The sequence below is a fragment of the Prinia subflava genome, assembly GCF_021018805.1.
Source record: "Prinia subflava isolate CZ2003 ecotype Zambia chromosome W unlocalized genomic scaffold, Cam_Psub_1.2 scaffold_50_NEW, whole genome shotgun sequence".
In the NCBI taxonomy this organism is placed as follows: Eukaryota; Metazoa; Chordata; class Aves; order Passeriformes; family Cisticolidae; genus Prinia; species Prinia subflava.
The window spans coordinates 230775-243996 of NW_026960617.1; the positions used below are offsets into that span (position 1 = coordinate 230775).

General features: G+C 40.2%; 1 protein-coding gene across 4 annotated transcripts in view; it reads right to left on the reverse strand.

Moving 5' to 3' along the window:
- Window positions 1–9697, reverse strand: part of LOC134565270 (nipped-B-like protein) — a 176912-nt gene extending 167215 nt beyond the window's left edge. For 2 of the 4 annotated variants that reach the window (XM_063424781.1, XM_063424779.1), the window contains exon 1: window positions 9384–9695. The gene's annotated coding sequence lies outside the window, so the exon portion shown is untranslated. Of the gene's footprint in view, window positions 1–9383 lie in introns of all 4 variants that reach the window. The other 2 variants (XM_063424783.1, XM_063424782.1) reach the window with 2 other exon arrangements.
- Between the last annotated feature and the right edge of the window lie 3525 nt (window positions 9698–13222).

Here is a 13222-nt window from a genome sequence, read left to right on the forward strand (position 1 = left end):
GAGCACTGAATTTGTTACATTGTGTTCAGAATGCAGAAAGTTCCTGCCAACAAAACACAAGTGCAAGTCTACTACTACATCTTTGCAATGAGCACGCCGGGCTGCAACCCATTCCACTCCCCAAAAAAAAAAACATCTTTAACTCACAAAGATTCATAAATATTTAACAACAATTTGGGTTTTATCATAATCAACCACAAGAGCAATGCTAAGCAACTATGACACAATTAATAAAACTATTACTGGTCTTCATAAAGTAAATAAATTCTACAAAATTATTATATATTATTAAAAGAAATAAATGCTTCTTAAATAGTCTTGTGTGCACCAATTATAATAGATTACAGTGAATAAATATTTAATCATATTTTAATACCCGAAGATTTTGGGAAAAATTTATTGCAAGTCCAACTGAAATTCTAACTTATTTCAGGAAGCAAATATGTTGATGTAGAGCAGTTTCAAGAAATTATACCTATTTAAACATACTAAAGGGAATACATTCACAGAAGTGATTTCAAAGCATTATTTGAGAAACAACTTCACTAATGAACCTGTACACAACTTGATTTAGAGAATATTTATGTCATAACCATGTACATGAAATTAAACTGAATTCTTCCTATCAAGGTAAATGTCATAACTAAACCTCTAAGTCCTGTACAGCAAATTAAACCTCTGATATTTGATGCTATTTCTATAGGGGCACTTTTAAAATTAAACTACATTGAGGGGAACCTCAATCCATCCCACTCATACCAGTTCAACGCCAGCAAGAGATGCCTAGAGCCTGGAGATGGATCTCAGGTCAGCAGGAGAGCAGCTGAAGGACAACACCAAGGAATTCCAGGCACTCCAGCCAGTAAGCCAGCTTCATCAGGGGCCCAACTTAAACGTCTCTATGCAAACACACGCAGCATGGGGAATAAACAGGAGAAATGAGAGATGTGCACGTATCTACTATCTTACTGGCATCATGAAAACATGGTGGGATGACTCCTATGACTGGAGTGCTGGAATGGAAGGATACAGGCTCTTTAGCCTGTGTCAGGAAGAATGGACAGGGAAGACACGGAGGCAGTGTTGCCCTCTATGTCAATGACCACCTAGAATGCATGGAGCTCTGCCTGAAGATGGATGAGGAGCTGACCGAGAGCTTATGGGTCAGGATTAAAGGGAGGACAGGGACAGGTGATTTTATAGTGGGGGTCTGCTACAGGCCACCTGACCAGAAGGACTGAGCCAATGAGGCCCTCTACAGACAGACAGGAGCAGTCTCATATTCAGAAGCACTGGTGATCATGGGAGACTTCAATCACCCCAACATCTGCTGGAGGGACAACACAGCAGGGCACAGGCAATCCAGGAGGTTCCAGGAATGTGTTGATGACAATTTCCTCCACCAAGTGACAGGGGAGCCAACAAGGAGAGGTGCTATGCTGGACCTTGTTCTCGACAACAAGGAGGGGCTGGTGGGGCATGTGAAGCTCAATGGTAGGGTTCAAGATCCTTAGAGCAGGAAGGAGGGCACACAACAAGCTCACTGCCCTAGATTTCAGGAAAGCAGACTTTGGCCTCTTCAGGGATCTCCTTGGTAGAGGTCCATGGGACAGAGCCCCAGAGGGAAGAGGGGCCCAAGAAAGCTGGTTGTTATTCAAGGATCACCTCTTCTAAGCTCTGCAGTGATGCACAGCTATGAAGAAGAAATCGGGCAAAAATGCCAGGAGACACCTGCATGGATGAACAAGGGGCTCCTGGACAAACTCAAACACAAAAAGGAAGCTGACATAGGGTTGAAACAGGGACAAGTAGCCTGGGAGGAAGACAGAGAGATTGTCTGAGCATCCAGGGATCAGGTTAGAAGAGCCAAAGCCCTGAGAGAATTAAACCTGGCCAGGGACATCAAGGGCAACAAGAAAAGCTTCTAAAGGTACATTGGTGATAAAACGAAGACTACAGAAATATGGGCCCTTTCCAGAAGGAAACAGGACACCTGCTTACCCAGAATATGTAAAAGGCTGAGGTACTCAATGACTTTTTTGCCTCAGTTTTCACCAGCAAGTACTCCAGCCGCATTGCCTGAGTTGCAAAAGGTCAGGGACTGGGAGAATGAAGAACCACCCCACTGTAGGAGAAGATCAGGTTCAAGACCACCTAAGGAACCTCAAGATGCACAAGTCCATCAGACCTGATGAGATACATCCAAGGGTCCTGACGGAACTGGCAAAGAAAGTGGCTAAGTCACTATCCATCCTATTTGAGAAGTCATCTCAGTCCAGTGAAGTTCCCACTGACTGGAAAAGGGAAAGCATAATCCCCAGGTGTGAATTTGCTAGAGGATAGGAAGGCTCTGCAGAGGGATCTGGAAAGGCTGGAACAATGAGACAAGGCCAATTGTATGAGGTTCAACAAGGCCAAGTGCCATGTCCTGCCCTTGGGTCACAAGAACCCCATACAGCTCCAGGCTGGGGCAGAGCGGCTGGAAAACTGCCCACAAGGAAAAGGACCTGGCGGTGCTGAACGACAGCAGCTGAACATGACCCAGCATGTGCCCAGGTGGGCAAGAAGGCCAATGGCATCCTGGCTTGGATCAGAAATGGTGTGACCAGCAGGACCAGGGCAGTGATTGATTGTCCCTCTGTACTTGGCACTGGTGAGGCCACAGCTCGAGTGCTGTGTCCAGTTCTGGGCCCCTCACTGCAAGAAAGACATTGAAGTGCTGGAGTGAGTCCACAGAAGGGCAATGGAGCTGGGTCTGGAGCACCAAGAAGTGGCTGAGGGAGCTGAGGGGGCTCAGCCTGGAGAAAAGGAGGCTCAGGGGGGACCTTCTTACTCTCTACAACTCCCTGAAAGGAAGGTGGAGCCAGGTGGGGGTTGGGCTCTTCTCCCAGGGAACAAGCAATAGGACAAGAGGAAATGGCCTCAAGTTGGTCTAGGGAAGGTTTAGACTGGATATTTGGAAAAATATTCTTCACAGAAAGTGTTATCAAGCACTGGAAAAGGCTGCCCAGGGCAGTGGTAGAGTCACCATCCCTGGAGGGATTTTTAAGAGGTATAGATGTGATGCTTAGAGACATGGTTTAGTGGTGGACCTGGCAGTGATGGGTTAACGGTTGGACTTGATGATCTTAGAGGTCTTTTCTAACCTAAATGATTCCATGATTCTGCCCCTCTACTCCACTCTCATAAGACTGTACCTGGAATACTGCTTCCAGTCTGAGGCCCCCAAATAAGGACACAGACCTGTTGGAGTGAGTCCAGAGGGCAGCCATGAAGATGCCCAGAGGGCTGGAGCACCTCTCCTATGAAGATAGACTGAGAGAGCTGGGGCTGTTCAGCCTGGAGAAAAGAAGGCTCTGGGGAGACCTTAGAGCACCTTCCAGTACCTGAAGGGAGACTACAAGAAAGTTGGAGAGGGACTATTTACAAAGGGATGGAGTGACAGCACAAGGGGGAATGGCTTCAAACTCAAAGCGGTTTAGATGGGATATTGGGAAGAAATTCTTCGTTATTGGAGTGGTGATACACTGGCACAGGTTGCCCAGAGAAGCTGTGGCTGCCCCATCCCTGGAAGTGTTCAAGGCCAGGTTGGATGGGGCTTGGAGAAACCTAGTTTAGTGGAAGGTATCCCTGCCCATGGCAGGGGGATTGGGATGAGATGGTCATGAAGGTCTCTTCTATAAGTTTTTCTGTATTACAGATTATGCCTCTATAACAGTTTTTAAGGAACCTGCCAGGAACAACAAATCATCACTGGGAATACTAGTAGAAAAAAAAAAGAATTATTTCCTTTTATTAAAAAAAAAAAAAATTCTAGCATGTACTGAAGTAAAAAAAAAACAACAAAAAAACCCACAAAAAAAAACCCACAAAAAAATAACAGTCTCAGTTTGAACTAGGAGTTTAACAGACAAATCATAAAGCAAATTTTAAATTTTTTCTTCAGGAAAAAAAATTTAAAATCCAAGTTAAACTGATTTTAGATCTGCAGAAGGCACTGTCCCATGAGTTCTCACCACAGTCTTATTAGAGTCTTATCAAAATTTTCCCAGCTTATAGACTGCAAAAAGCATGTTTCAACTTATTTTTTCTACACTTAGGTAGCTACTATATGCAGCATCCAATGAGGGATCTCTAAATTTTCCCCATCCTAGTTTTGGCCAAGGACTGGTGAAGCCTGGAGCCACGTGGGTATGTCTAGGCTGTTATTTTATACCATGCACATCATTGCTAGGGGGCAGAAGGAATTACTTCCAAGAAGGGGGCGTGACTTCGGGGAAAGAAAAAGGGAATTGAGCAGCGAATGGAGCGGTGGGGTAATGCTGGTCCCAACCAGAGGGTTTGTCAGCCATTGTTTTTCATTGTCTCAGGCTTGGGGGAAAAACATGCGTGCAGAAGGTCTGGGGGCAATTTTGTTCTTTGTCTCGAGGGGTGTGTGGTCAGCTCAGGCTTGGTGAGCATTTTCTGGATGTAAATCACCCTCTTTTTGTATACTTTTTTATTAATATTGTTGCTGTCACTGTTCATTTTCTTATCTCATTGCTGTTTCCAGTAAATTGTCCTTAACTCAGAATTTCTGCCTTTTGTCTCTCTCACCCAAAGGGGTGGGGGGAGGGAAGCAGCTTCGTGGGTCTTAGTTTCCAGCTGGGCTTAAACCACAACACCCCCTATCATTAATATCCAGAAAGCATATCTGGAGAAAAAGAGGAAGGAACGTAATTGAATGGAAAATAACATACAAGACAGTGGAACAGCCTCTATCAAAACCTAAGATCTGAAAATAAAATTTCAAAAACAAAGTACTCATTACCTAATCCTCTCTGGGTGCCTGGTCAACACAGAGGAGAGATTGTTAGCTCCAACATGAGAGATAGTGTAACCCCTATCACAGATGTGTTTATATTCAAGAAGCTTGATAAATTACATTATTTTTAAAAAGATAGAAAAAAAGGTCAGAACTATAAAATCAAGCACTCAAGTATTAAGAAATGTGAAAATTATGGTTACTTACGCCTACAGTTCAGTCACTTGTGCATTATAAGTCAATCATTCAATAATCATATATTGTTTTTACTATTCACAGGATCCCTGCCTCATATATGGCACATGACATATATATCATTAAACAAATCAGAGTTACACAAAAAAGATGCTTTCTTTGGGACACTACATTTTTTTACTAAGGAAATTGAATAAAATGGTTAATAGATCAAATCAATTTTAAAAAGTTTCCTATCCAAGAGAACTTTTGCTGGAAACTGACAATTTGTAAAAAAAATAACTCTTCTTAAAAAAAATTCTATCACAAGGAAAGAAAGAAATAAAAATCTTACCTGTTCCATAATATACCCACAGCCTCTGGGTCATGCCTGGAGTGCATGATTAGAACATAAAAAGACAGATGGTAGAAGAAAAGCTCAACAACTTCTCTGATACAGATCAGGCATTTGAACCTGAACTTCCTATGTCCCAAAAGCGATGTTCTGGTTAGGAACATGCTTACTATACCTGTGAACAGTCTTGCTTTCCTAACAGAGCCATACAGCAGCTGGACAACAAACTGACATCAGAATGAAATGGTCTGACCACTAGGCTGCAGAAGTTTCCATTCAACCAGTTTACACCAACTACAACAATTATTTAAGAGGCAGAGTTCTTTTCCTAACAGCCAATAACCAATGCTTAGGATACTCTCCAGGGTTGCTAGTTCCTGCTGGAAATTAATTGCTTTCAATATTGCAGACACATTAATTACTTGTGGGATTTGGGTCACTATCTAGTTCTTGTCTCTGTTCTTACTGATAAACTTAAAGAAATTTTGGGTTCTTCACAATATGGAAGATGATTCTTTTTAATTTTTCAGGACAGAAAATCTATTCTTGTCCAGCTCTTGGCATGATCAAGACAGCTGAAACTGAATAGATGTTTTAAGGCCACTGGCAAAAACCCCTTCTCTACTTCTTAGGAATCCACCATGAGAAACAATGAGCTTGATATGCTGATATGCAGGGCATTCACAACCACAAAGTCAAAGAAAACAATGCTATGAACTTCCTAAGTGCTGTAAAGTAACTCTACAAATCTCAAGAATAAAGCATATCAAATTGAAAATTGCTTATAAATCTTATGTTAACTTGCTATTTGACTCAGCTTCAGTCTTCCATCTGTAAAATGAAAATATTTAGCAGATGTGCAAAAAAAATTCCAATATTTGTAAAGTACAGATATGTATTTTGAGATAATTCCTACAAATTCATAGATTGAAACACTTCAGCACTCATGAACTATTTGGATGGTATACAGCAGGTAAAGCAGTAGGCTGCACAATTACGAAGAAAACCAAATATATCAAGTGGGTTATAACAGTATACCAGTCAGCTATGATTTCCCATGCACTGTATGAAGCATTGAATTGGAACCAGAAGGGTAAGGGGGAAATACAGTAATGTAGTTAAAAGCCTAGTGTATGGGGAAGGGAGCTGGATTAAGTGTTTCTGCAATTTTAGTCTGCTGTTTCCTTATCAGTCCCTGACTGCAGCCCAGCATTTTTAACTGCTCCTGTAAAATGCATTGCCTGTCTACACATACACACGCCTTCAAGGAATAAAGTGCTTCAAATCAAGACAAATAATCTGAAAAAGAAAATATCTAACCATTTAAAGAATTTTGAGATCTCCAATAGGAAAACCACTTAGAATCAACTGATACACATACTAAAAATAATAATTTTTTTCTGTAATTTTTCCCCAACTTAGTTTCATATGGAAAAAAGTTTTTCAATGTTTACTTTTTTAGTTATTTAGAGGTATAATTTTGCTTCTCTAATGCTGTTCTGTTTCTCTGAAATCAAAATGTTAAAAAATGATTTTTAAAAAAGAAGTATAAAAACAGCTTCAAAAGAAAGTTTTTAAAAAGTAAAGAAATAAAATCTGTACACGGGAAACATTCAAACTGTACAGGGTAGTCAAAAGCACAAAAAACACTAGGGCAAAAGGAGTATGAAAGTGACGGCTCTTGCTTCCAATACACACACACTCTTTAAATGTGCTAAAAATATGATCTAAACAAAAAGTAATCTTATAAACATTTCCACATTAAGTATTTCTGCATGCTAAATATATTTTTATGACAAAAAAATTACAACTACATATACTGTGATGGTGCAACTAATTCAGGATTAACCATATCTCAGAACAAATAAAACAAAAACAAACAAAAAAACCCCATTACAGTAAGCATCATCTTAAGTTTCCCTCTATAAATACACCTATTTTTCATACCAGAAAAGTGCATGTTTTCTGATTTAAGAAAAGAGCACATCATAAACACAACCCAGGCAAGATAAACTTGACAGGAACTGCATAACTACAGTAGTTTATTTCCTGCTCTTATATATATTTAAAACAAACCTCCTTAAATAAGTCAGAAAAGTTCAAATAGCTTAGCTAACCCATTTTTATTAAAATGAAGGGTGGACAAAAGAAACAAATGAGCTCATGTCCCTTCTTGATGATCAAACTACCCAAGAACTACAACTACTTTCTTGTAAAGCAGTTACACTTGGCCTCTATACATGCCACGGACCAAAAGAAAACAGCAATGCGGCTACACACAGAGATAGAGGCAGTTAGAGACTAAAGGCTCCCTCTGCAATTCACAAAGTTTAAAATTAAAAAGCTGCTTTTTCAAAGTGTAAATGGTTCCTCTCCACACAAATAAGCCTGAGGCCCTGTTGCAAACAGTGTTCAACAGGACCAGGCAGCACAGACAGGAATGGGAGATCAGTGGGGGGAGGGGAGGAAGGGAGGGAGGAAGGGAGGGATTTGGGCTCAGCAGGATCTTCAGGCTTTTTAAAATTCGAACTGCTCCCTGACCAATACAAATCACGGACACGGTAGTGAGTAGTACATGGATTTACAGCATTAAAAACACACCGTCTACGTGACAGCTATATTGACTTCACCCTTTTAAACAAGTATCAGGGCACTCAAAGGCAGGATAGCAGAGTTCATAAGACTCTAAACACAATATACCAGAAATTCATTACCCCTTATTACAAGATCTATCTAAACAACAACAACAAAAAAAACCCTACTGAAAAATGGACAAATTCTGTAATGTTGATACTAGTTTGCCATTTACAAATTTCTTTTCTACATGACACTTGGTATCCTAAAATTTCCCTCAATTATGTCATTTTTGTATGAGTATTTTTATTAGTTTACAGGGTGTTTATTTCAAATCTACCTCAACTTTTAATAACACTCTGAACTCTACCACACAGTAAGTCCAAGATTTACCTTACTCTAAATTAGCTACCATTTATAAATAAAGAGCTGACACTTAATCATAATTTACAAAACACATTTGACCTGTTAAAATGACAATTACATACTTAAACACTATGGACACAGCCAATAACGACCTCAGGATCTCAAAGGAATTTAGCCCGATAAGAAATGATGACACTTTTTAAACGTTCCTCACTTTTCACTTAAATGTACTACTGATTCTCAAATACTTAGGCTAAGACTTCATCTTCACCTTGACCCCTGAAACGTCATAAACATAGCACTCGACACATGACCCCTCTCCCATTTTCTGTTTGTTAAGAGTATAAAATAGTATTTCATCTGCATTTAATACATGTTCCTGTAATACATACAGCACATGCACATGGAGAATGTGGGGAGTACCTGACACAATATGCTTGTCTATCTGTATTTTCTAGGTCTGCGGGCATCCGTGTTGTGTCAATCATGCCACAAGCACTAGTTATATGCTATAAATAGTCAGTGATTAACACGCTAATCAATTGCTATATTATGTAGAAATTAAACCTCTACATTATAAATTCATGTGCCTTCGAAGTTTTGAATGTTCAGAACAGAGTTGGTTAAAAAGAGAAGGTAATAGCAAAGAGAGCTGGTATTTTTGTTCCTGGGTATTTACATTGCCTCTCTTTCCCTACTCCTCCACTTCGCTCCCGACTTCAGAAGTTGTAAATATGGCAAAGGATCAGTGCACATTTGCGGCTAATTGTATTGTTTCCTCCTCCTCCTGATCCTCTCCAGATTGAGGCCTGTTGACTGAGAAACCGCTTCGTCTTTCTAATCCCCGAACTAGAGTAAATGTGCTGGCCGACCGGCCTGCGCCCTCCGCCGGGCCTGGGCTTCCCGGTAGCCCGGAAAGAACTAATCTCCTCCCCTAGAGCCGACCGAGCAGGAAGGGGGGGGCTGCTAAATAAACACCTCCGGTCACCACTTATTCCCCTCTATCCCGGATAGCACGTAATCCCCTTTGCTCCCGGCAGTGCTGGGCCGGGAGACCCGGCCCGCTGCTAGAGAGGGTAGAGAGAGGAAGGGGAGATGAAGGGGGATTACCTGAGCAAATCGGCGTTCGAATCCGACGAGAATCCGAGAGAGGGGGAGAGAAATCCGCCCCCTCCCTCCTCAGAGGAGCTGTCGCTGCTGCTAGGCCGCGGCCGCCGCCACCGCGGAGCAGGAGGAGGATGGGAGATAATATAACAACAATAATCCGGGCCGGGAGGGGGGTTGTCTCCTCTTCCGTCTCCTCCTCAGTGCAGCGAACATGTAGAGCCAGGGGGTGAGCGGCCAAGACAAATTCCTTTTTCCTTGAGCCTGCTTCACAGCATCAACACAGGCCGAACCAAACCGGTTCCGAGACACATTCCAAGCCGCGGGGTAGGGGTGGGGGGAGGGGAGGGCAGGGCAGCTGCCAAGGGGCCGCTGCTCCTTCTGTACATGCGAGTGCAGGAGGATGGGGGAGGGAATGGCCTGAGCGGAGTAAGCCGTGAGCCGGTACCGGGGGGACGGGGGGAGGGGGCGGGAAGAGGAAGAAGAAGAGGAGGAGAGGGGGAAAGAAAAGGAAAGGAAAGGATCCTCTGTGTGTGTCTCGCTCCCTCAGAACAAAATGCCGACCGGAAGTGCTGCTGCAGGAATTACTCCCTCCACCGGCGCCAAACACCAACAACTTCCCCTTTCTTACTCACTCAACTAGCGTCGCTTCCGCCGCCGTTACTGTGCTGCTCCCTGCCGCTCCCTTTCCTAGCTCTGCTACAGCTGGAGTGGTTCCCTCCGCCTTCCCTCGCCTAGCAGCAGCGGGCACAACTGAGTCTCCCCTGGGTGACTCTCTCCCCTTCCCCACCCCTTCAACTACTGCCTCAGTTTCTTTCTTCTCTCCCCTCCTGGTGAAGAAAACCGGAGTTAAGGCTTAAGCTTGCGCTGAGAGGAAGGCAGCCAGTGATTTGTGATGAATTGACCGTTGAAAAAAACACGTTTTGGGTTTTATTTTTGCCTGCCTTAAGGATGATAGGAAGGAAGACGGCAAAATAACACCTCCTAAGAGGCGGGCTTAAAAAGGCGTCTTAGAATGAACTCACAAAGGTGGCAGTTCCGTCCTCTACCTCCCTCCCCCCACGGATGTGTCAGACCTGAGATGCTTCCTGGAGTTACTGTTACCGCTCGCGTTCGTCTGTGTGGGTGTAAATAGGCCGCATCGCAGGAACTGAAACACCCCATGCTGAAAGCATTGCCGGGGTGAGGAATCTACAAGTGGACGTACCGAAGTGAAGTGGCTTTTAAAAACAACCTTTTTGGACGAGCACGGGGGGAAATGCTGATGTTTGCATGAAGGGCCCTTTGCTGGAGGCTGATGCGCTCTGCCATCACCAGACTTACTGGAAATATTTTAATTGTGCATTGTGAAGGAGCGTTTGGTGAAAGAGAATGTCCTAGTCTAAAAGTTTTTCTGGTTTTTCTCTTTACAGGTAAAACTGTGAACAATCACAGAACGGCTTAATAGCATTTTTATCTGATGAATTAACTGTCTTTTCCTACTAGTTTTTCTCATCAGTACTTGGACAAAAATCCTTTGATTTTTAGAGGATGCCTTCCTTATCTGTGGACTTCAGGATTCAGCCATATAGTTGAACACAGCTAGCTTTAAATACCCTGTGGCATATAAACACACTCTTTCAGCGCTGGATGGATATTATTTGCACAAAGGGATAATATCTTGCACCAATGCACTTAAATCTTTTCAAGTCTTAGGATTTCCTGAATAACACTGTCTTTAATAGATTTAAAATGTTTCTCTCAGGCTTAAAGACCTATTAAATTTATAACGTTGGATGAATCAAAGTTTGTTTTACAAGTGTATGTGGTTTGGTTTTTTTGAAAGTACAGAAATGAAGATGGTACTGGAGAATTCAGTAATTCAGTACTGGAGATATTAATATCTAATGGCACATAGTCATGTAAGTTTAATGAAGACAGTAAACTAGGCTTTGAAAGAAATGTATTATATACCTCTGTTCCAAGTTAATACAAAAGGTCCAAATCCTATAATTGTTTATTCATTCACAACTTCAAGCTATGCATTTGAAATAAAGATAAATAATTAATGTAGTAAATGAAGTATGTTTCTAAGTCTTTGTGCTTAGTTTAATACAGTACAACTCTGTAAGTCAAGGGAGAAAATATTTATCATTTTTTTGGTAACAAACTGAAGTTTAATAACTACCTTTTTAGGGTTCACATACCCATATGTATGTGGACATATACACCTATGAATTCAAAGGAAAATGGAATTCCAAAATGACAAAATTGGCCTAGGGATACTACTTAATTTGCTTCTGATTGTTACCAATTCATGTTGATGGAGTCTATAGGTGATTTTAGTAACTTATTTATGTAACAATTTATTTTCTTAATTGATGATTTAGTGTGTAAATAAAATGTAAATACTGAAAATTTGCTTTTCAAATGCTAGATGTCTTCTATATCAAATATGCTTTATTCAGTACAAACATCATGGTAAAACATAACACATTTGACTACTTTGTTTCTGTTGGAATTTTCCAATGAAAACATCATTGGACCATTTAATGTTTTTAAAGTCTTGTTCTACTAAAAGAATTTGTAGAAATTACTATTTTGTCTGAATATTATATTATTACCTGCACAAGAAAACTAATTTAAGTCATTAGTTGTTTTAGAAGCTGGTGTTGTAACACACATGAGCAAATCAGGATTTTTTTTTCATTAAGGGAAATTAAATACTTCATATGTTTTACTTCATTAGGTATTACTGTAATCCACTTTTAAGAAGCAAAGTGCAAATTCTCCCCACCTGACACCATATTTTCTTAGAGGTTGCTTGTTTCATAAGGACTGGTATAATATACAGGTACCTGTAATTTTATTAATGGGATGCACAAACACTTTTTTGCCTGTTAGTAATTTATAGGTAGTATGTACTTCTGTGCAGAATTTTAAATTAAAAGTGATGTGTCAGTAAAATATTTTTAAAAATTAACATCATTATGGTATATTTTTTCAAAATAATTGAAAGGAAATCAGCTTCTTATCTGAATGTAATATAGTAATGTAACATATAACTATCATCCTAAATTTAAGTATTCAAATAATTGGAAATCTGGTGTTAAGGCTGAACTACAACAGTGAATAGAAAATATGGGATGATGAATACTGTATAACAAGATGAAAGTTATGTTCTCTGCATTGACTTTAGTTCAAAGGAACAAACAATAGCACCATGTAATTAATTCACTGGGGAACATTCATCATTAAAAGTAAGCAACCTAAGTATCAGATGAAGCTTTCAGTGGTACAGGTAAAATTAAAAAAAAAAAAAAGGTGAGGAAGCCTGAAGATTAAGGAGTAAAATATTTGTGTAGGTACTTACTTAAGTTTACAACTTGATGGTGACTATGGATTTTTTATTATTTTTTTTTCCTGGTAAGCAAAATGGAGGTTTGTGGAGTTTTCTTCTTATTCTAATTATTAAGCATATTTTACCAACAAGACTTTATGTAATGAAATTATACTATTTAATTTTTTCTAAGTGATAAACTTGCATTATCTCTACTATGTTAAAAATGTGATTCTGTTTGTATGAAAAAGGGATATGAATTCTATGGCAGATATATCTTTTAAAATGTATACTTGTAGTAAACAGTTCTCTGGAAGAAAAATTATAGAAGGCAAAGCTCTAGTATTGTCATTTGAATGTTACAGTCAGTTTTTGATTATGCAAGGCACTAGGGATTCTGAGTAAATTTAAAATATAGATAGTTTGAAATATTTAATTTAGGCTATAAAATAGATATATATAACAACTAAATACATTATATAACAGGAAAATAAATCAGTGATAGATTACAATTACTCTGTTAGAC